Here is a 23020-nt window from a genome sequence, read left to right as displayed (position 1 = left end):
CCTTGGGTCTACTGGTTCATTCACCAGTGCTTCTATGATATCCCTGGCTTCGTCATTTTTTACCTCATAGGGAAGAGGTTTCACCCATGCTACTTGAGGCCTGGCTGCCTAAATGTATACCTTGTCGCAATCTACCATGAAGCATATGTCTTCCTTGTATTCTTCAACCAGTTTGGGTGGAATTCGGAACCTATGATTCATCTTTTCCTTAAATTCTTCAAAATAGTTATCCAAAATAATATCAAAATTTTCACCTAGTTCTGCAATGAACTCGTTTATCTGATAAAGAATTGGTATATCTTTTCTCCATACTACTGATCCCTTTGATGGAAAAGATTTCTGAATATAGAAGAATAAACAAATCAAAAGCGAACCGAATTTGCAGGGATTGTTTTTGGAGGTTCTAATGCTTTCCATATTCTTATTGAATTGGGATAAAAGTAATTCTAATAAATCAAATTTTAAATTCTTCTTCACTATTTTGTACGCCAGATCCACAGCTTCACAGGGTACACTGTTTGGATGGCTTGAACTATAGATTTTGTGAGCAATGACGTGAATGCCAAATCTCAATTCGACATCAGCTACAGTATTTAGCTTAAGTCCCCTACCATCCCATTCTGCTTGGGTCAGTTTCTACAATTCCTCCCGACCTAGGGTTTTGGTAGACTTGGCTTTGCTCAGCATGGGGAGTCCAGTAATTTTGTTAATCATTTTCTTTGTGATGAGCACTAGTTGCTCTAACCACAATTGGCCATTGTGAACTCGACTGAGTACATACCTAACCCATTTAACTTGAAATTTCCTTGGCAAGTGCGAAATGTGGGTTAACCCTTTTGTTTCAAGATGCTTATGTTCGGGTTTTAGGTTTCCATCTATGCTCATTTCACCTAGGGCATTATCAATTTCAAGGTTTCCAAGTTCTTGAATAGAGCATTTAAAATGAGATCTTATATCATTGACAAGAAGTACCTTTGAAGGAATTTGAGATTGAGCACCATTAGGGTCCAGTGATTCTGCAATAGCTGGTGCTAATTTGAAGTTCGGCGCCTTCCATTCCTCTCCTCTAACCAGCATTTCTGAGCTTTTCTTAGTCTTAGAGCTTCCACTTCCGGATGCCATTGTTACTTGGTAGGTGTAGAAAAATTTTGAATTGATTCTTTCGCTCTTTTGAAAAATTCGCTCGGAAATGTCTTAAGCTCGCTCTGAAATTGCAAAAAATACCTTAGCTCTTTGTTCGCAGTAAAAATTTAGATCAAATTTTGCCCCTTTTGATAACAAATTTTCCATAAATGTTTTGGTACGATGGCAGAAGAAATGACAGGTTGTCATCCACTAGCTCGGTAGATATTATCAACTCGACGATCGAAAGAAAATATTGAAGTACCGACCTTACTCGGTTAGGTCACGAACCGACCTTGCTCGGTTGACACAACATGGTCAATGAAACTTAGTTGTGACCGACCGAACTTGGAAAAGTTTCTTACTGACTCAACTCGGTAACTGCTACTCGGTTAATGAAGCTTTGTTACATCCAACCAAACTTGGTAAAGTAATGAACCGTCCTAGAGTCAGAGTGTATCTACAATACTAATTTGATCCATCTTCTTCCTTTGGAGCTGCATAGGATAAATCTTGGAAGATGCAGTTCCAATGTTTCTTATATGAATACTAATTGGAAATGGTAGAGTCACCCACCTCTTGAGTGACACTCCTATCTGACTTATCTTGTTTGGTAGATTTTGGAATCCATTGCTGCTTCATTTGCTTTCGAATGTTATCTGCTTTGATTTTCTTTTCATCTTCAATTCTTTTGATATTCATGCAATTTTTGGCTATATGACCGAGTTCTGTACATGTATAGCACCTTACAGTTGTGTCCTTTTTCCTTAGGTGATGTCTGGCACAATTCATGCCAGTATGTCCATACTCTCCACAATAGTGACATCTGCACCAGGTGTTGTAGTCCCATCCGAATATGGCTTTGACAAGTTGGTCAGCTGGATTGAATGATTTGGATTTGCACTGGAATGACTTGTGACCATGCTTTTTGCATTTGTAACAATTGCCTTCAAATTTTGGTTTTTCTTTACACTTATTTGCCTTGTGACCATGCTGATTGCAGTTGAAGCACTTACCATTGAATTTTGCTTTCCCATTGCTCCAGCATTTGTTTGATGTATGACCTATCTTGCCACAATGATTACAAGTGGATCTTTTATTCCTTTGTTCACCTTGCTTGGAGGATTCACCAGCTTCCTTGTATCCAAGACCAGCTTTGCTTTTTTGTTTTTGAAGATTTTGCTCATTCAATTGATTTACGTCTACCTGAGATTTCATCATCCTTTCATTGACTTGCCTTTCAGAGATTAAGTCATTTTCCAAGCTTTCATTGATTTGTCTTTCTGATCTCAAGTCATTTTTTAGACTTTCATTGATTTTCTTTTCAATGTTCAAATCATTCCTTATTCTTTCATTTTGTGCTCTGAGAATCCTGATTTCTTCATTTGCATTGGTGAGTTGGTCTATGAGATCTTCATACTGATGAGTTTGATTGCGGATTTCATGACTTCTATCTTCCAGTTCTTCTTGTGCTTTGTTTCTTTGATCCAAAGCTTCACATAGCCTGATTGACTGTATTTCTTGTTCTCTCTTAAGCTTTCTTACCTCTTCTTGCAGAGATCCATTCTTTTCTAGAAGTTCTTTGATTGCTTGGTCAGCTTCTTCTGAATTGCTTGATGGTAATAGGTCTTCAATCTTCACTTCAACATACTGATGATCATTCATTCGTTTTGCAAGATCCTTTCTTCTTTTTAGGGATTGAGAAAGATGTTCCTTTGCTTCTTTAAGTTGAACCATGGCCATTTCAAGATCTAACTTTTCATTTTCTATAACTTTCTCCAATCTGAATATCTCCATTGACTTTGATCTTTGCTCAAGCTGTCAAGCTTTGTCCTGAGAACCAAGTTAGCTCTGATACCAATTGTTGGAAATATTCAAGATATAACAGTTTACTGAGAGGGGAGGGGTGAATCAGTAAACATAAAATCTTAAATCAATTCATATTAACCAGTAAAATATTTAATCACCTAATCTGTAGTATGTAGACATTCATAACACATAAGCACAGAGATTTTGGTGACCCAGAAACCTTCCAAAATAGAAAGTAAAACTGGGGTGGGGATGAAACCCACAAATCTTCTTTACTGCAGTAGGAAGTTAGCCGGTTAAGGCATACAATGATCACTTCTGGTGATCTGCCCTATTAGGAGCATAAAGGATTGTTATATCCACCTTGTTAAAGGATTTGAAACATACTTCATAAGTATGCACTCTGTTAGGAGATTTAGTACAAAGACTGTTAAGTCTACCCTGTTAAAGGATTTATAAAAACTGATTCACCTGTTAGAATGAAACAATGGATCTAAATACAACTGATTGCTGATAAGATTCGCTATGCTCTGATTGTCCTTGATATGATAGATAAAATATTTCTGCTCCAATGCTGACCTTGCTGAAAACCTTCAAAATTCAGCTTACATGCTTTCGCACACATTCTTCACATACTTCACATTGCATTTAGAATGATACAATACATTACATATATATACCATCTAAGTTAAAATTACATGCAATGGTCAGCTGAATAAAAGTAGACAAAATTTAACTGAGTCGGCCAAATAGCAAAACAAACTTGGCAGAACAAACTTCTTTGTTTACCGACTGAGCTCGGTTAACACTGAGTCCTATGTTAACCGACCGAACTCGGTTAACACTGCATCCGTCTTTACTCAGTTAATATTGAGTTCTTAATTAACCGACCGAACTCGGTTAATGCTGAGTTCTTAGTTAACCGACTGAACTTGGTTAATACTAAGTTCTATGTTAACCGACTCAACTCGGTTAACACTGAGTTCTTCTTTACTCGGTTAATACTGTGAGAAAAGTGTTGTCACTAATGGCAAATAACTTTATGCCAACACTTCAATGCTTCCATTGTATATGAGCAAAGTTAGTATGCTAATAGAAACCAAATTTAAATAAAGCTTCTACAAACTAAACAAAATTCATAAACTTCAAGATAGACTAAGATGAGCTCTTAATTGAGAATATGAGCCATTAATGGACTCTCCCAATAAGAAGCTCTCTTGTTGAGTATCTTTGTCTAAATAGATATGATGTATGCTCAAGCTTTATTCTTCAAAAAGGGCTTCAAATGGATTTGGAATTTGGGTGTGAGTGTATGGTTTTGATGTAAAATGGCTTCTTAAAATGGCATTATGACTTTACTTCATGGATTGTGTTATTTTTCAAAGGGGAAGGATCCAATTTATAGGCAAGAGGCTTGAGGGATTAAGGGCTAAGATGCAAGGATGGGAAAAAGCTCATGGAGGGCTCAGATTGCATGAGAAGAGAGCACATGGATTGTGCTTTCTTACAGCCAATCAAGGAGTGACACATGTCACAAGGTGAGAGGATGGAGGAAAGGGGAAGGATGAGTCAACAAAGGAGGCTCAATGGGATAAAATCTTCATAAAGATCCTCATAATGGCTTTAAGAGCAATAAAAGGGCTTGGAAGAGTCATTTATGGCCTAGTGGGCTTCATAAAGTTTTATGGTTGAGATATTTTGAGGGAGATGAGAGCAATTTCGACTTGACATTGATTAGGAAGGTTTTAAGCTTGCTTAGGATTGTGCAAATGATTAGAAGATGGATTAGGATGGTTTAGGATTAGCTTAGGGATAGGCAAGTGGATGGCATTTAATGAGGGTGGGTGAAGGAGGAGATATTTGTTAACTTTGGCTTGGGTTAGTAAGTCTTAACCCATGTTTAGAGAATGTGACAAGGTTAGGAGGGGATTAGGATTAGGTTTAAAGACATCTTCTAGAAGAGTCTAGACTTTGGATGAGGATAAAGACTTTCTAGAATAGTCTAGAATTTCCTAGGATGAGGATGAAGACTTTCTAGAAGAGTCTAGAACTTCTTAGGATGAGGATAAATTAGATTTTTAGGAAATAAATAAAATTTTATTTATTTCAAGGGTTTGGGTTGAGGAGATATTTATTAAATCTTTTTTAATAAACATGAGGACTAATATTTAATCTTAATTAAATATTTTGAGTTGGGATTAGGGGTAGGAAATGATGGGATTAGCCTTTAATCAAAATTAAAGAAGGATTAGAAGATTTTGGAAGAGGTTAGTGGTCTTAAGGAAATTGGCCAAGTTTTGGGCAAAAAATAAATTTTCTATTTATTTTGGATTTTTTGTTCAATTTATTAATTAAATAATTAATAAATAAGAAAATAATGTTTAAATAATAAAAATTAATTAATTAATTAATTAATGATGATGTCATCAGGAATTTTTTAGAAAATTAAAAAAAAATATTTTCTAAAGGTTTTTAGGTCTCTACATTTTGCCCCTCTTTGATGTGATGCCACAAGTGGCATGGCATCAAAGATAAGAAAATAAGATGCCCAAGGCTAGAGCAGAAGAGGAGAGAATGGATTGTGAGATGCCCCCTCAAGAAGGTGGCAGGGAGAGAAAGCGAGGCTCGATGGCTTCTTGAAAAGTACAAGAATCTCGGATGAGCAAGGAAACTCAGATTGGCAAAGAGAAGGGGTTGAATTAGCGCAAACTCTCACTATGGGAGAATGATAAAGGAGAATCAGATGCACAAGAGGAATCAAGCTTAAGACTTTAGAGAAGGTGGAGGATGAAGGAGCGGAGCGCTATATAAAGGAATCCAGGATAAGGAGATGGATGAGGGGATTATAAAGCTGATGCAATAGGATTTCAAAGAGTCAGATTGGTGAAAGATGGGTTTCGGAGATCCCTAGGACTAGGATTGTGGATCTCAAAAGATGAGGCTTGGTGGATTGATTTGGATTGGTGGATCCCTAAAGCTAAAGGTGAGGAGTGATTCAAAGAGATACTGATGCATAAGCTACGGTAGGAGAGACGGATGTTGGATATGGATGGCAGATAATGGAGATAAAGGGAAACCATTGAAGCTTTTTGAGCAGGGGATACTTCAAAGAGAAGTACCACCATGTAGTTGAGCACTAGATTTGCTATAGGACTGTTGGTTAATTGCCAAGGTTACCAAGAACATCAAGGCCTTTCCATCAACTGTCCAGAGGACTGACGAGCTGACTCAAAAAAAACACGCAAGGATTGCCCCAGTATCACACATGAATCCCAAAGGAAGCAGTGGGGAAACGACATTGGGTAACCCTAAAGTAGAAAAGAAAACAAGCAAAAGACATGATCAAGACCTTATGCTCTGATTTCCCCATTCGTAGTATACCATGATATGGAAGATCGTGGCAACCTTGAGGAGGGAACAAGGAGATTGCTTGGAAAAGATATTTCAAGACCCAACAGGGAAGAGTCCAAATTGAAAGAAAGTGAAAATCCAAAAAGAGAACTGTTTGCCAATGTGATGGGTAGGACAAGGTACTACCGGACCAAGATCAGACATGAGAAAAGCTATATCCTACAAGGATCTATCAGAGAGTACCTAAGCTGATAAATCTGGATGATGCATTTGGCAAGCTGAACTAAGAAGGATAACACTTTGGTGACAGGAGATCTAGCTAAAGGATGCATTGGGATAGCTAACCAAGGGTTGTGCGATGTGTGCAAGATGTTGATCAAGGAGGAACTAACATGAAAGCTGGATAGATACAATGGTACTAAGCTAAAGAGGATGTACAAGCTGACGGACCAAGATATTTACAAGCGAGCTAATCAAGATATGGTACAAGCTAACGGACCAATGATAGGTATGATACAGATGGATAAAAGCTTAGGATGAGAGGATAGTGGGATGGTTCGATGTTGTGCAAAATGCGAAAGCTAAGGGTGGGGTGATAGTGAAAGATATGGATTTGGCAGGATGCATCCAATGATGATGAGAGATTTTGTGACCAAGGATAGCTAGAGGAGCAGGATGAGATGGTTGGATAGGATGGTGGATAGCTAGGATTATGATGGATATAAAGAGATGACATTGGGTTTGCATTAGGATAGCCTAGAGCTAGATACCAATGACAAGGGAGGATGGACAAGACAAGATCTACAAGGAATATAGTGCCCCCAATCAGAAGATAACATGTGGAAGGATGTCTTATGATGGATGTGATAGGATTGAAGCTAGGATGGAAAAAGCTGAAGGGGCTAGGGAGATGGATGATAGCTGGGATGGTTGGCTGAAGCTGCAGGAGATAAGTGGATGGTGTGAGATGGAAGATGGAGGGTGGAGGAAAGGTGGATAGATTGGAAGATGGAGTTGGATGTCAAGAGATGACCAAAATCATGAGGGTGATAGGCTAAGCTGGGGATGGCAGGATTATGCATGACACTTGTTTGCCAAGTTTTCATCATGGTACTTGTCCAAGGCGCTTGAATTGCCAAGTTTTCGCCAGTGGATGCTTTATTTTTCTTTACTTTTTTTTTTGACTTTTTGATTTTGGACTTATCTGGAATGATTTTGGCTTTCTTCAGCTATTTTTGACTCATAGATGTTGGTAGGATGGATGAAAAAGGATTGGATTGAACAAGTGGAATGGTGGGTGGGAGTTTGACAGATAATGGATGCAAAGACATAAGGCTTGTGGGTAAATGGAAAGATCATCATTGGCACACACCTTGAGAGGTGATAAAGTAGTGAGAAAGATGGTTTTGAGTGAGGTTGAGGAGAAAATGGAGGAAGAGAAAGATAAGGACTAAAAGTAGAGTTGGAAGATGGAGGATGGGAAATTTAGGATAACAAGCATATGGACTAAAAGTGGATTGGGGGGATGAAGGATGCTTATATGGGGATTTGGATGAAGGATGGATGGATGAGGCTTTTTGAGTAGCATGAATGGATGCCAATTGAGATTTTTCTTTGAGATGCATTTCTTTTATGAGCATCTTGGGTATCCACATGATTTCTGACTTTTTTAGCTGGCGCTTTTGTGGCCTCTTGACTTTTTCTTTGATTGGGATTAAATGTTTCTTGTTTGGAACATGTATTTTAGAAGGGACATGTTGAGACTTGGATTTTCGTGGATTTTTAGATTTATGCTTTTGTATTTTGGCATCCAATATGCTTCTATTAGCCATGTGATCGGAACAAGAGCATGGAGGAGATGGAGGGATAATTGATGGAGTGATAGGGTTTAAAGGTTGGAAGGGATTCAAGGGTGAGTGCCTTTGATGATCTAGCTGGTGGATTTGAGGGGATGGAAGGATAGATTGGAACATAGGATATGGATGGATATAATTGCCCAAAATGGATGGAGGGAAGGAAGGATATGGGCCCAAAATAGATGGAAATGGGGAAGGCATAGGTCCCAAAATAGATGGAGGGGATAAAGGATTCATATTAGGTATGTAAGGACCCAAAATGGATGGAAAGGGTGTGGGATTTAGATAAGGGATATATGGACCCAAAATGGAGGCTTGGAGATAAGGAGTAGGATGAGGGCCCAAAATATATGCGGAATAAGATGGATGGGAACTTTGGGGTGGAGATGGAAGGACTTGGGACCATGCAGGAATAGCAGGGATACCAACATCTAGAAATACATTTTCATTTCTTTTTTCAATATGATGTTCATTATTTGGAACACAAGATGTGAGTCCATTACTAGCTAAAGGAGTTGGAGCTTCGGATATGATAATTAGTTCTTTTTCGATGGATCTATCATCAAGTATTATGGGAGATGTATGATCATGAAGCAAAGGAGATGGGAGGATAAGATCTTGAGTTGGGTGGGCTGAGGGAAAGGGATCTTGAGATGGAGTAAGATGGTAGGATTTAGATATGGAGGGGATGGTAAAATTGGATCATGTAGGGGAATAAGTGGGATGGCGAGATCTGCTATTTTATTAGAGGATATTTCAACATGCTTTTGGACAAGATCTTGATAGGAATGTATGGGAGTGGATGCATGAGGTTCATTATATGGGATTTGGATAATGCTTAGACGAGGAGATGTGGATGGGATTTGGAGCAATTCGATGGGTGGTGGGAATTTGATGCTTGCGAGAAGTGGAAGGATTTTAAGAAACTTGATGGATGGTATGGGGATGATAGCTATGGGAGATGGGGGTGATATTATAGACGGGGAAGCTTCATCACTAACTACTTCACATGGTTGGATTAGATGATATGGCTTATCGACTGTTGGAGGTAGCTTTTCTTGTATTTCCTCTAGGAGATTCCTTGGAGACTCGTGTATCGGAGGTGGAGGTGGTGGATTGATAGGAATAGTTGGTGTGATGAGGGTGGAAGATTGGAAGCTTGGTTGATTGGGTGATGGAGGAGAAGTTGGCATATACGATGGCATGACTAGATAGTTTGGGATAACTCTTGGATTTTGGGGGATGGTTGGTGAAAAACCTGTAAGGCTCTCAAGATACCCATCATAGTCAACAAGATTTTCATCATCATTGGAATAGGATGTAGTGGGAGCAAGGACAATATGACCAAACACATCATGATAGGTTTGGGATTTCATGTTTTCATGATGAGTCGGATGGGGATGGGGTCTTGCATATGGATGAACACAGAAGCCCATGGTTGGATTTGGATTAAGCTCAGATTTTGGATTGGGTTTGCAAAGATTTCCTAGGGAAAGTCAAAGCTACATGAAAAACCTAAGGAGGATTGGATGGGGATTTTAGGCTTTTCTAAGGATGGAAGACTTCAAGGGCATGCTGTCAAAAGGTGAGGGTTTTGCTTTCCTATGCGTTGGATTGGTGGAGATTGTGTCAAATTAAGGATAGACTAATGATCCTATGGGCATGACATGAGATTGACCACTTGTGGATCCCAACCTTTAGCTCAAGGTGATGAGGGATAACAAGTGACAAAGCTAGATTACCCTAGACAAAGCTCTGTCAAAGGGATAACCTTGGTGAGGCTGGTGGATTGGTCGGATTGATAGGATAGAAAATTCTAGCAAAATGAAAACAACTCTCTAAAGGCTTGGGTTGCTAGCTGGCTGGGGGGGGATGATTTGGAGAGGCTTTGGATTTGGGATTTTTCTAAAGCAAGGAACTAGATGGATTCAGTTGCAGCGGGGGAGCTTGGATGATTTTCTGATGAGGCAGTGACTACGCTAAGTATGCCTTGGGCTGGGAGATTTCTGCATCTCCACATAATGTACAAGTTCGAATCTCTAAAATCCTAACACTACAAGAATACTCAATTTGAGTTAATGAGTTGATTTATTTAAACATTAGGTTCAAGTTGCAAAGGTATGACATCAAGATCAAAGTGTAATTAGGGTTTTCAAGTTATTAGCTTGACTATGATGCTATCCTCCTTTTTCTTAACACTAAACTAGATCAATCCTTAGGAAAATCTAATTTTGCATTTTCCACAAGTTTATCTAATACCTTTATACTTGATCCCAAATATTAAAATAACTATTACACTAATTGAAATCATTAATTAATTATTATTAAATCATTTACAACATTCATTTCATCTTCAAACATAATCCAATTTACCAACTCAAGATGTCTAGTCAATTTCATCTTACAACCCCTTTTAAAAATTACATGCACATTAACATGTCCTGATAACACCTTAAAATTGAAATATTAATAACAATAAAACCATATTTAATTAATCATTTAATAAAATAATATAATGCTTAAGTTCATTCATTACTTTAATTCTAATTATACACAAATTCATAGATTGAAGGACATGGGTTACCTCCTGTTACTATCATGGTTTAAACTCCAATACTAATTCTATAGACTAATGTTCATAATACCTTTTACCAACTTTATTAAATTTAATATTTGCAATCATAAAAATGAAAATCAAATTTTAGATGCCTATTGAATTTAAAACTAAATCCTAATATATAACTTCTAACCATAAAATAATTACTAACGTTGATATTTAAATATGAAACTTATAGAGCATAACTTATAATCAAATAGTTACTTTATATATATAATAGTAATAAATCCACCTTTGTTTGAAAGAATAACTTACATGTTAATTAATTCCTACTTTAACTTTATTACTCACCTTTTTAAACACTTAACATCTAGCTTATTCTAACACTAAACTTTAACAACTCACTTCCACCTATTAACTAAAAACTAATTATAATCTAATACTAATACTAACATTAAATTTTTTTTAAAAATATCCTAGCCCTTAACTAACCTTTACTAACACCTCACAACCACTAACTTTTAACTAATATAAAACAATTCCTAACTTGACTTACTATTCTACCCCCTACCTCCTAACTAACCCCACTAACCTTCTAACACTCTAACTTTTTCCCTAACCCCAAGGAAATGTGTGCTTCCCCATGCCTCCACACTCTTTCCAAGTGTTGAAAAACATAGCAAAATGGTCCCCTAATATTTTTAAGTGCCCAAGTCAAGTGGAGGTAAAGAGAGTTTCAAAAAGATGATTTTCATTGCTCTTAAATACATGCTAGACTTCAATGATTCCCATTTCTCCTAGCTTGGCGTACTTGTCATGTCAAGTTTTCCATAGGGCCATGTGAGAGGAATCTTTGCAGACCTTGGAGGCTTTGTCAAATCCTAGCATGTGAGGGAAGAGAATTAGGAGTTAGGATTTAAAGTTTTCTAGGTCTGGGTCAAAGTAAGAGTCATAGTATATTTTAGACATTTTTCTTTTATTGTATTTATTTCTTTTAATATTGATTAAATATAAATAAAGGATTTACAAAAGGGATTTTATTAAGAATATGATTTGTTGTAAAAAAAGGATTAAACTTTTCCTCATACAAAAGGCAGAGAGCCTTTTGGGCCTAAGAATGAACAATTTTCTCAAGACCCATTTTTTTCAATGTCTTTTTTTTTTTTTTTTTCAAGTGATGGGATTTTCAAATTTATTTATATAGCTAAGGGGATATATTTTTATAAAAAAATTTAATTATAACATAGAGTTTAAATGTCTTGTTAATACAATAATGTAGGATTATTTTCCCTTCCAAATCAAATACAAAAATACAATAGGAGATGAAATTCATGTAGTTTTAAAATTTACTTGATGCAATTTGAATTCAAATTGCATAAGTTATATCTATCATAATTTTATCTAATTAATGCTAATCAAATGAATGTGATTTCAAACCATAAGAATGCCACAGAAAGGGTAACACATCATTAAATCCATTTTATGATAAAAACATGCATATAAACTAAATTGCAAGAAATATCATATGAAAGACTCATTTAAAAAATAAATTCAATCATTTGATTCAAGGAATCCCTCGAGAAGGAACAAGGGAAGAAAACCCATGATCGTAGTCGTATCCACAATAAGTTTAACAACCACAGTTTTACAACTAAATCATTATCTTGAGGAGAAATATCCTAACATTTGAATTTAAATATAACTAATTTTTTTTCTTGGTTCTAGTACAAGGAAACCATTATGAATTCTGCAACACATCCAGGTAATCATCGAGAGAAAGAAAATTGAGCAGGAGACAACCAAACTCAACATGAAGACAAATTAAAACATTCACTCCCATCTGGTTTTGCACAACAGGTTTGACATTCAACTAGACTAGGGAGAAGGTGGATTTTTCCAATAGGAGATGTCAGACACAATAGCATAATAGGTGCCCTTTCAGGGCTAAAACTCAAGAAATTCTATTCTTCCATAGATTCCCTTTCGAGGCTAATATCATAAGGACTTTCGATCTTTCACTTTTCAAATTCTAAAAACTCAAAACATGGTTTGTGCTGACGAGTAGGGGCCCATAAAAATCTACTCTCTTCCCCTCTTCTCATCTTGAGAAGAAACTCTACACTATTGGATCCAACTAAAGACTTCATCCCGTACATGGCCACTTCTTTTCTATCTGAGGGCGAGTAATGCTAATGCAACCCATACAATCACTTCAAAATTCAAAGCAAAATACAAAGGAAATCATTTAAGAAAACCTATTTCAATGCCTCCCAACATATTCAACACACACACGAACATACATATGCAAACATAATAACTTAAGCATGCAACAAAACATGAACAACATGAGTTGAGGGATTCCTAACTTCAAAAATTGGGTTATGGCAATTGAAAAATTTGAGATGAGGATTCATTTCCTTCTTCTTCTCCTTCAATCTTGAATTGAGGTTGGGTCAACTTTCAAACCCTCTTAAAATTTCCTCTAAATAGGATCCTAAACTCAATCACTCTAAATTTTTTTTAACTTCCCCACTTGCCTAAACCTCTAGAGGCTTCTAAATCAACTAGACATAGGAAAATCTCAAGGTGGAATTAAAGTTATCCAACTCATGATGAAATCATTCAATTTTCATAATAAAACAAAAATGGGGTTTTGGAGTGACCATAAAAGTCAACAAAAGGGGCTATGGGGTTGGAAAATGCCCCCAACCCATACCCATACCCCTTAGGTACTTAGATTTCATGATTTTTTTCCTTTAGGATTAATTAGGGACCTATCAAAGGCTAGAAAATTTTAGGACTTTCTAACAACCTTCAAATTCACTAATCCTAATTAGGGTTATTAATCTCAATTACAAACTAATTAGCAAAAAGGTAACTAACCTAATCCAACTTAGACCTTTAGGTTACTTAGTTAACCCTAACTATCATGCTAGAATGCATATACAATTTATGAGTGACAAGCGACACTAAAAAATCACTATTATAAAACATTAACACTCAAAGATTACAAAATACTACATTCATTTATTTCACAATACAAATAAAATACGAACAACAAGGTTTGCATCTTTCGCTAGATTCAATCCTAGTTTCCACAATGGTACATAGGGTTTTGTTTCATTTCTCCATTAGATTTTGCTAGCTAAAAAATCTTGCACACTTATTGCACACATTAGTAGCTCAAGAAACTCACATATATATATTCAAAACTTATTTGGATAGTTACATAAATCAAAACATGAATCTTTCATATAATTAACTATTTAATTCATTTCTACTCACATTTAATCATTAGTAAACACATAAGCAATATAAGGTAACTTATTCATTCATTCATAATAAAATACTAGAATAATCGTCATTAGGCATGAATATACCTAACATCATAAACATCACCAATTAAGGAATACTAAACTTTCTGAAAGGATAAAACCTAATCATCGAGGTACCAAAATCAACACCCTTATCATAAGGAAAAAATGCCTTTTATCATTGTTAGTGAGATTTTAATGCTTAATAGTTGAGATAATTTAGTAGTTCTTGAATCATTGGGTATTAAAACATGGATGTATCAACTACTCTCAATTTCTTTAGGACATTCACAACATGAAACATTTCTTGATATCCATTCAAATCTTGTATAGTAGATTTAATAGAGAAAATGATATCTAATAAGTACATGCGAGGAGGGACCTTACAGGTAGGAAATTTTGTTACATTGCTAAAGATTTTTATAGTAGTGAAGATGATGAAATTGTGTACATTATTGTTAAATATTGTTTAGATGATGAGAATGATAAGATTGCCCTTGTCTCACATGTTAATAAGAATGATACATTGATTATTGATAGTGGTTGTTCTCACCACATGACTGGTGATAAATCTAAATTTGAGCACTTGGGACACTATGATGGTGGAAGTGTAAGATTTGGAAATGATGAGCCATGTTATGTAAAGATAAAAGGTTGTATTCTACTAACCAATTATCTCAGATGTGGAAATGCTTATTAGGTTGAAGGACTAAAGCATAATCTTCTTAGTGTGGCACAAATGAATAAATTGGACTCAATGTAGAATTCATGAATAAAAAATCCAAGATGCTGGATTGAGAATGAAATCTAGTTGGGATTGGTAATAAAATAAGAGGTAATATATTCTACCTAGATATAACTATCAATTCATGCTTCTAGTTATGGCATAAAAGGTTACGTGATGTGAAATTTGATAACCTAGTAAAAATAAGTAAAAACAAAAGGGTTAGAGGCATTCCAAGCTTGAAGAAACCTAATATAGGCATGTGAAAGAATTATCAAATTGGAAAGATGGGAAAGACAAGTTTGAAAAGGAAAAACTATCATTCTAAAGAATTTTTGAAGCTTTTTCATATAGACCTTTATGGACCCATTGGCATATAAAGCTACACTAGAGATAAGTGCTTTATTTTTTTTGTTGATGATAATAATGATGAAAATTATGTATTTAAAGGATAAACCAAAAGCTTTTCAAAAGTTCAAATGGTATCTAGCTAGAGTTGAGAAGGAAATAGGAAAGAAACTGAAATGGTTAAGATCAGATAGAGGAGGTGAATTCGTCTCTAATGAATTTTGCAATGAAAGAGGAATCAAAAGATAGGTATCTATATCTAGTGCACCTCAACAAAATGGTATTGTTGAAAGAAGGAATGGATCAATCATGGATTGTGCAAGGACACTATTGATAGAGAAGAATGTTGCTATAAAATACTAGAAAGAAGTAATCAACACTACAATTCATATCTTGAACTAAGTTTAGTTGAAGAAGGATTCAAATCAAACACCTTTTGAATTATGGTATGGCTATAAACCTAATGTGTATTATTTCAAAGTATTTGGAAGGAAATTTTATATTCTAGAGGAGTCAATAAAAGGAAAATTTTATGTGAAAAGTGATGAAGGCATACTCTTGGGATATTCCAATAAGAGTAAAGCTTACAAATGTTTGAATCTATCTACTCATAATGCTATAGAAAGTGCACATGTGAAGATTGATAATTTTGTAGAAGAGTCTAAAGAACAAAGTAGGAAAGACCCTAAAGACTATATAATCTTTTTTTACTATAAGCCTGATACTTTACCTAAAGTTTAAGCAAATGGCAGTCATCAATCTTCACCACCTGAGTCTCCAAAATCCCTAGTTCAACTTTAGTTTTAGTAGGTGAAAACTAAGTCATATGATGGATGTGAGGATAAATTAGAAAATCATGGTGAGCTTAGTGAATTTAGAAAGAAGGAGCCCAAACTTATTGGATATGTTAGAAGGTATCATGCACCCAAGAAAATCATTGGAGATCAGTTAGTTAGTACAGTGACAAGGAACAAATTAAAAGTTGCATGTTTGGTTAGTGAAGTTAAAACTAGAACTATTAAAGATGCATTATAAAATGAAAGTTGGATAGAGGAAATGAATGAAGAGATTGATCAGATAGAAAGGAATACAACTTGGACTCTTGTTCCTAGACCCTAGTACAAGAATGCAATTGGCACAAAATGGGTATTCAGAAATAAGTTGAATGAGAATGGAGAAGTGTCAAGAAAAAAGGCAAGATTAGTTTTCAAGGCTTATGCTCAAGTGGAAGGTATTGACTATGGAGAAACCTTTGCTCCTTTTACTATACTTGAAGGTGTTAGAACACTCCTTGGATATACAGCTCACAATGGATTCAAAGTATATTACATGGATGTGAAATCAACATTCTTGAATGGAATCTTAGAAGAGGAAGTCTACATAGCGAAACTAGAAGGTTTAATTGATCCTAACAAAAATGAAATGGTTTGCAAAATACACAAAGCGTTGTATAGTCTCAAAGAAGCCCCCAAAGAATGGTATGAAAGGTTACGTAACTATCTCATAAATATTTGTTTTCAAAGAAATAATGATAATAGAAGCCTATACATCAAGGAAGGACCAGATAAGAAGATTGTGTTAGGATAAATCTTTGTGTATGATACATTATTTACTGGACATGATGATTTATGCAAATCTTTTTCTGTGGAAATGAGTAAGGAATTTTAAATTTCAATGTTTGGAGAGATCAAATTCTTTGTTTGCTTACAAATTCAACAGATGAAGGATGGTATCTATATTACTCAATCAAAATGCATCAAAGAGATACTGAAGAAATTTGCAATGGAGGATTCTAGACTAGTTGGAACTCCTATGTCTACTGGACATAAGCTTTCCAAAGATGATGATTCCAATGAGGTAGATTAGACCACATATAGATCAATAATTGAATAACTTTATTATGTAGTGCACACAAGACCTGATATAGCATTAGTAGTTGGCATGGTGGCTAGATTCTTTGCTAATTCAAAAGAAAATCATATGATGAGAATGAAAAGAAATGTGAGGCATCTGAATGGTACTAAAGAATATGGTTTGTGGTATAAGAAAGGAGGAAACTTTGACTTGAAGGTATTCACTGATGCAGATTGGGAAAACAGGAAGAGCACTAGCGGAGGAATACTTTTTCTTAGAAAAAGGGTAGTATCTTGGACAAGCAAGAAGAAAAACTATATCTCTCAGTCTACAATAGAAGAAGAATATGTTGCTACTATATATGAGCAATGTTAGTATGCTAATAGAAACCAAATTTATATAAAGCTTCTACAAACTAAACAAAATTGATAAACTTCAAGATAGAATAAGATGAGCTCTCAATTGAGAATATGAGCCATTAATGGACTCTCTCAATAAGAAGATCTCTTGTTGAGTGGCTTTGTCTAAATAGATAGGATGTATGCTCAAGCTTATGCTTCAAAAAGGGCTTCAAATGGAGTTGGAATTTGGGTGTGAGTGTATGGTTTTGATGTAAAATGGCTTCTTAAAATGGCATTATGACTTTACTTCATGGATTGTGTTGTTTTGAAAAGGGGAAGGATCCAATTTATAGGCAAGAGGCATGAGGGATTGAGGGCTAAGATGGAAGGATGGGAAAGAGCTCATGGAGGGCTCAGATTACATGAGAGGAGAGCATATGGATTGTGCTTCCTTACATCCAATCAGGGAGTGACACATGTCACAGGGTGAGAGGATGGAGGAAAGGGGAAGGATGAGTTAACAAAGGAGGCTCAAGGGATAAAATATTCATAAAGACCCTCATAATGGCTTGTAAGAGCAATAAAAGGGCTTGGAAGAGTCATTTATGGCCTAGTGGATTTCATAAAGTTTTATGGTTGAGATATTTTGAGGGAGATGAGAGAAATTTCGACTTGGGCTTGATTAGGAGGCTTTTAAGCTTGCTTAGGATTGTGCAAATGATTAGACGATGGATTAGGATGGTTTAGGATTAGCTTAGGGATAGGCAAGTGGATGGCATTTAATGAGGGTGGGTGAAGGAGGAGATATTTGTTAACTTTGGCTTGGGTTAGTAAATCTTAACCCATGTTTAGAGAATGTGACAAGGTTAGGAGGGGATTAGGATTATGTTTAAAGACATCTTCTAGAAGAGTCTAGACTTTGGATGAGGATAAAGACTTTCTAGAATAGTCTAGAATTTCCTAGGATGAGGATGAAGACTTTCTAGAAGAGTCTAGAACTTCTTAGGATGAGGATAAATTAGATTTTTAGGAAATAAATAAAGTTTTATTTATTTCAAGTGTTTGGGTTGAGGAGATATTTATTAAATTTTTTTTAATAAACATGAGGATTAATATTTAATCTTAATTAAATATTTTGAGTTGGGATTAGGGGTAGGAAATGATGGGATTAGCCTTTAATCAAAATTAAAGAAGGATTAGAAGATTTTGGAAGAGGTTAGTGGTCTTAAGGAAATTGGCCAAGTTTTGGGCAAAAAATAAATTTTTTATTTATTTTGGGTTTTTTGGTCAATTTATTAATTAAATAATTAATAAATAATTAATAAATAATCAATGAGGTGGATGGATAGTTCTTGGAGAACAGAGTCTCCGAGGGATATTTGGTCTAGGATATCATTGTAGGCTCTCTTTTCAACTTCCTCAGGAATGTCTTTGATTTTGAAAATGTCGCGGTGAATGTTCAAAAAAGCGTGATCGTTCGTATTGGTGCCCTTAGTTGTCGGTATGCCAAATCCAAGACCTGACTTTGATTCCCACTTGTGTGCGTCGATGGGGCACAACATGCCTCTTTCTTCTAGTCCTAGACCACCACCTTGATAGTTCCATTTGTTAGTGATGAGCTTATGTTCTTGGGGATACTTCTGGCTGAAGTGATCAAGGCATGCCTGATTCCTTTGAGGTGCATCCTTATGTAACCAATTGTTGATATCTGGAGTGAGCTCCTCATGAAGAGGGATTTTTGAGGATAAAAAGGTTGTTGGGCCAAACTATTTTTATCAAGGAGGTGGAATCTCCTTAGCTTTGTGATATGTCGGTCGTCCATGGGCATGTGGATCAAGTGGGATTGCCCCGACAACAAATGCATCCGACAGACTATACTCTCCATAGCCCTTGTTGCAGGAATTTTTTAGAAAATAAAAATACTTTATTTTCTAAAGTTTTTTAGGTGTCTACAACTACAACAGTCAATTATTCCAAAATTGTGTGGTTCAAGAAACTATTATTAGGTATGAAGGAGGAGATTAAGGACCCAGTTGTTATCTTCTGTGAAAACACCAGTACAATCAACATATCCAAGAATCCAGTAATGCATACCAAGACCAAGTAAATTGCAATAAAATATCATTTCTTGAGAGAATTGGTACAAGAAAAAGAGGCGAGCTTAGAATATGTGAATACAACACAATAGATTGTAGACATATTCACCAAGCCATTGCCTAAGGATGCATTTTTTGGTATCTAAGAGGTAAGCTATGGGTTATTCCCCTATCTGAAGCTCACTAATTAGATTTTAGTGATACATCAACCAAGCATGTCAAAGATTAGATGAGTTGATGTAGTATTTTCATAGTAGATTGCATATGAATATGTACATCAAGGTACATGGAAACTACATTGCTTATTTTCTTTGGCATTAGATGCCAAAGACGAAGAGTTTGTTGTCATACATTAAATATATATATGTGTATACATGTGTGTGTGTGTGTGTGTATATATATATGTATATGTATATGTATATAAATATATGTATATATATATATGTATATGTATATAAATATATGTATATATATGTATATGTATATACATACATATATATATACATACATATATATATGTATGTATATATATATGTATATATATATACATATACATATATATACATATATATACATATACATATATATATATATATATATATATATATATACATATCAACTCAAGTTCATTCTCCCTCTTTGACATCTCATATATATATATATATATATATGTATATATATATATATGTATATATATATGTATATGTATGTGTATATGTATATGTATATATATATATGTATATATATGTATACATATATATATATACATACATATATATATATATACATACATATATATATATACATACATATATATATATACATACACACACACACACACACACACACACATATATATATGAGATGTCAAAGAGGGAGAATGAACTTGAGTTGATATCAATGACAGAGAGTTTGATATTGTAGTCATTGCAATAAGAGATTGATGATAGAGGGAGTTCACACCGATAGAGGGAGTTCTCATGGATGAGAATCCAAATGAAACTAAGGATAATATCTTTTTATTTTTCTCTAAAATTTCTATGTATCATGACATGTTGTGTTTCCATTAATGCCAAAGAGGGAGATTGTTGGATACAATCATTTAATTGTATGTTGTCTTTAATGTTACACAAACGTCAAGTATATATTGAGAAATCAATGTATGCCAAGCTCTCTTGGGAGTCAAAGAAAGTTGTATTGTATGATTAGTGTTTCAATGTTAACCTAGTTTAGAGACAATGTCTACCAAGCTCATGGAGGAAAGCATATAAAGAACAAGTGTTAATCAAGCTCACTGAGTTACCAAAGAAATTTTGTAGAAAGACAGTGTCTACCAAGTTGACTTGACAACCAAAGAAAAGTTGGCATGGGACTAGTGTTAACCAAGCTCACTCGGTTACTAAAGGAAGTCTGAAGGAAAATCATTTATAATTTAGTATTGACCTAGTTGGACCAGCTAACAATGGATTTTCCTATATCATTTTTGTTTGTTTGTTCTAGCCAACTCATGGAATGAATTTCATTTGTTTGAATCTTTATTCAAGCCAACTTGACAAGGTAAACATATAAGTATAAGGTCAAGGATTGAATTGTAATATGTGAGAAAAAGAAGCATGTAATTGAAAAGATAAATCATGGAAGCGAATTAGGAGTTATCTGAGCTGAAAAGAATATTTTAATCAAGAAGGATCAAGTATTCAAGCTAGAATAAAGATCTAAAATTAGAAAATATAGTTTTCATCAACAATCAAGTTCTATCATTATTACTCTCTAATAATTCTAGTAGTGAATCAAATCTCCTAATAGAGTTACCTTAACAACTATTTGCCAAATCCTCTAACAAGGTCGCATTTCTAGATCAAAGTGTCCAAAGACCTCTAACAAAGCCACTTATAATAGGGTGAACTAAATATTTTAATGGGGCCACACCAAATAGTGTGTTTTGTAACCTTTAATAGGGTTGGCTCCTAATAGGGCTCACTTCAGAAGAGTGAAAAATAGTAACCAATTGCAATTGGTGGGTTTTTCCAAATTGGGTTTCCACATTAGATCCTAGTGTCTCTTGTTTTTATGTTATTTTCTTTATGATTTTGTAACTAAGTTAATCAAGTTGAATCACACTAAACATCTTAAGAAGCAATTATTTTAGGTTTTGCCAAGTGATAGTAATTCTTAGTGTTTGTTGAGTGATTCCTTTGCTAACGAAGTTACAATAGTATTTTAGTTTTAGTAGAGTTTGGTTTTGAATTGTATTGAGATCTTAAGGGATCCTGGATTTTTTATAGTGGTTATTGATTCACTCCTCCCCTCTTACTTACTACTCTTTTGTTTCTAAGAATGTAGAATATCAAATAAATGCACAATTGGGAGGTGCTCGTAGTACAAAACCTACTAAATTGTTTAGGATAGATTTTTAGTCATTTTGGAAGTTTCTCATCAATGCCTTAACAAACCTTAAAAACATCAATTACATCATTACTAAACAAAATAGTATCCAAATTTAAATTCTATACAAAAACCTACATCAGATGGAATGACATGACCTTGACGATTCATTCTATTGTATTCCAACTTCCATATGTGAGGTGTCATCCTTTGTGGATTTGATGTTGTTTCTTCTTTCTCATTGAAAATATGTTTTTTGGTAACTCAATACTTATGAATTTTGTGGAGAAAGTGTCTATGCTCATCAAACACCTACTTTCCTAAACTTTTTGAATGACAAAATTTTATCTTTGGATCATAAATTGGACATGAAAATTTTCCCTTTTTATGAAGATCTACAAGATTGTGTATAATTGGATAACATATGTAGAATATTCATATGTATAATTATCATGTGCAACTTAAACATACAATGAAAATGCATTAGAATAATTATATACCAAAACTATGTGTTAACAATTTTACATACCACAAAAATGTGTAAGCTGAGGGAAATCATGTATTTTCCATACAAGTATCACATGGAATTAAAATTATCTTTCACCTATTGGTCTAGAGATGGTGTATATAGTGACCCCAGTTCATAACTCCAAAAACTTATCAATAAGGGTCTCAATATATACATCATATCTTTCACTTGGTACATACCTAGTTGAATGAACATAAACAAAACATAAATATTATGGCCATTTTGATACGATGTTTATAAATTAATTTAGATGACCATAATATAGAAAAATACCTAAAGAAAACATTTCCAACATTATGTGCTCCCTCTTTATGGACATCCAAGGAGGATTGTTATTGTTAATAATGAAAATAAGCTAGATCAAGTAAATAGATCTCATCTCTCCTACTGCTACCAATGAAAGGTTTAGATTATGAGAATCTTATTTAAATAGTGGCCACCTATCTTCTAGGTCCTTAAATGCTAAACCATCTGCATACATTCACATAATGTTAGCTTGACTTTTATTGCATACATGGTAATCCATAAATTGTGCCAAGCCAGTGTACATGAATAATCTTTGAAGACATGGAATAATGAGAATGTACCAAAGAGCCTTGCAAGGTACATGTTTTGTTATTTGATATGATCAATATCTCCCAATGTGAAAATTAGGGAATTGTTTTGCAAATTCATGTTGTTTATGATATATAATATGATCAATGAGACACACATGTACTGTTTGATACTCTATT

The sequence above is a fragment of the Cupressus sempervirens genome, chromosome 10, assembly GCF_028749045.1.
Source record: "Cupressus sempervirens isolate cs-2001-9-10 chromosome 10, ASM2874904v1, whole genome shotgun sequence".
Lineage (NCBI taxonomy): Eukaryota > Viridiplantae > Streptophyta > Pinopsida > Cupressales > Cupressaceae > Cupressus > Cupressus sempervirens.
Note: the sequence above shows the minus strand (reverse complement) of the source record.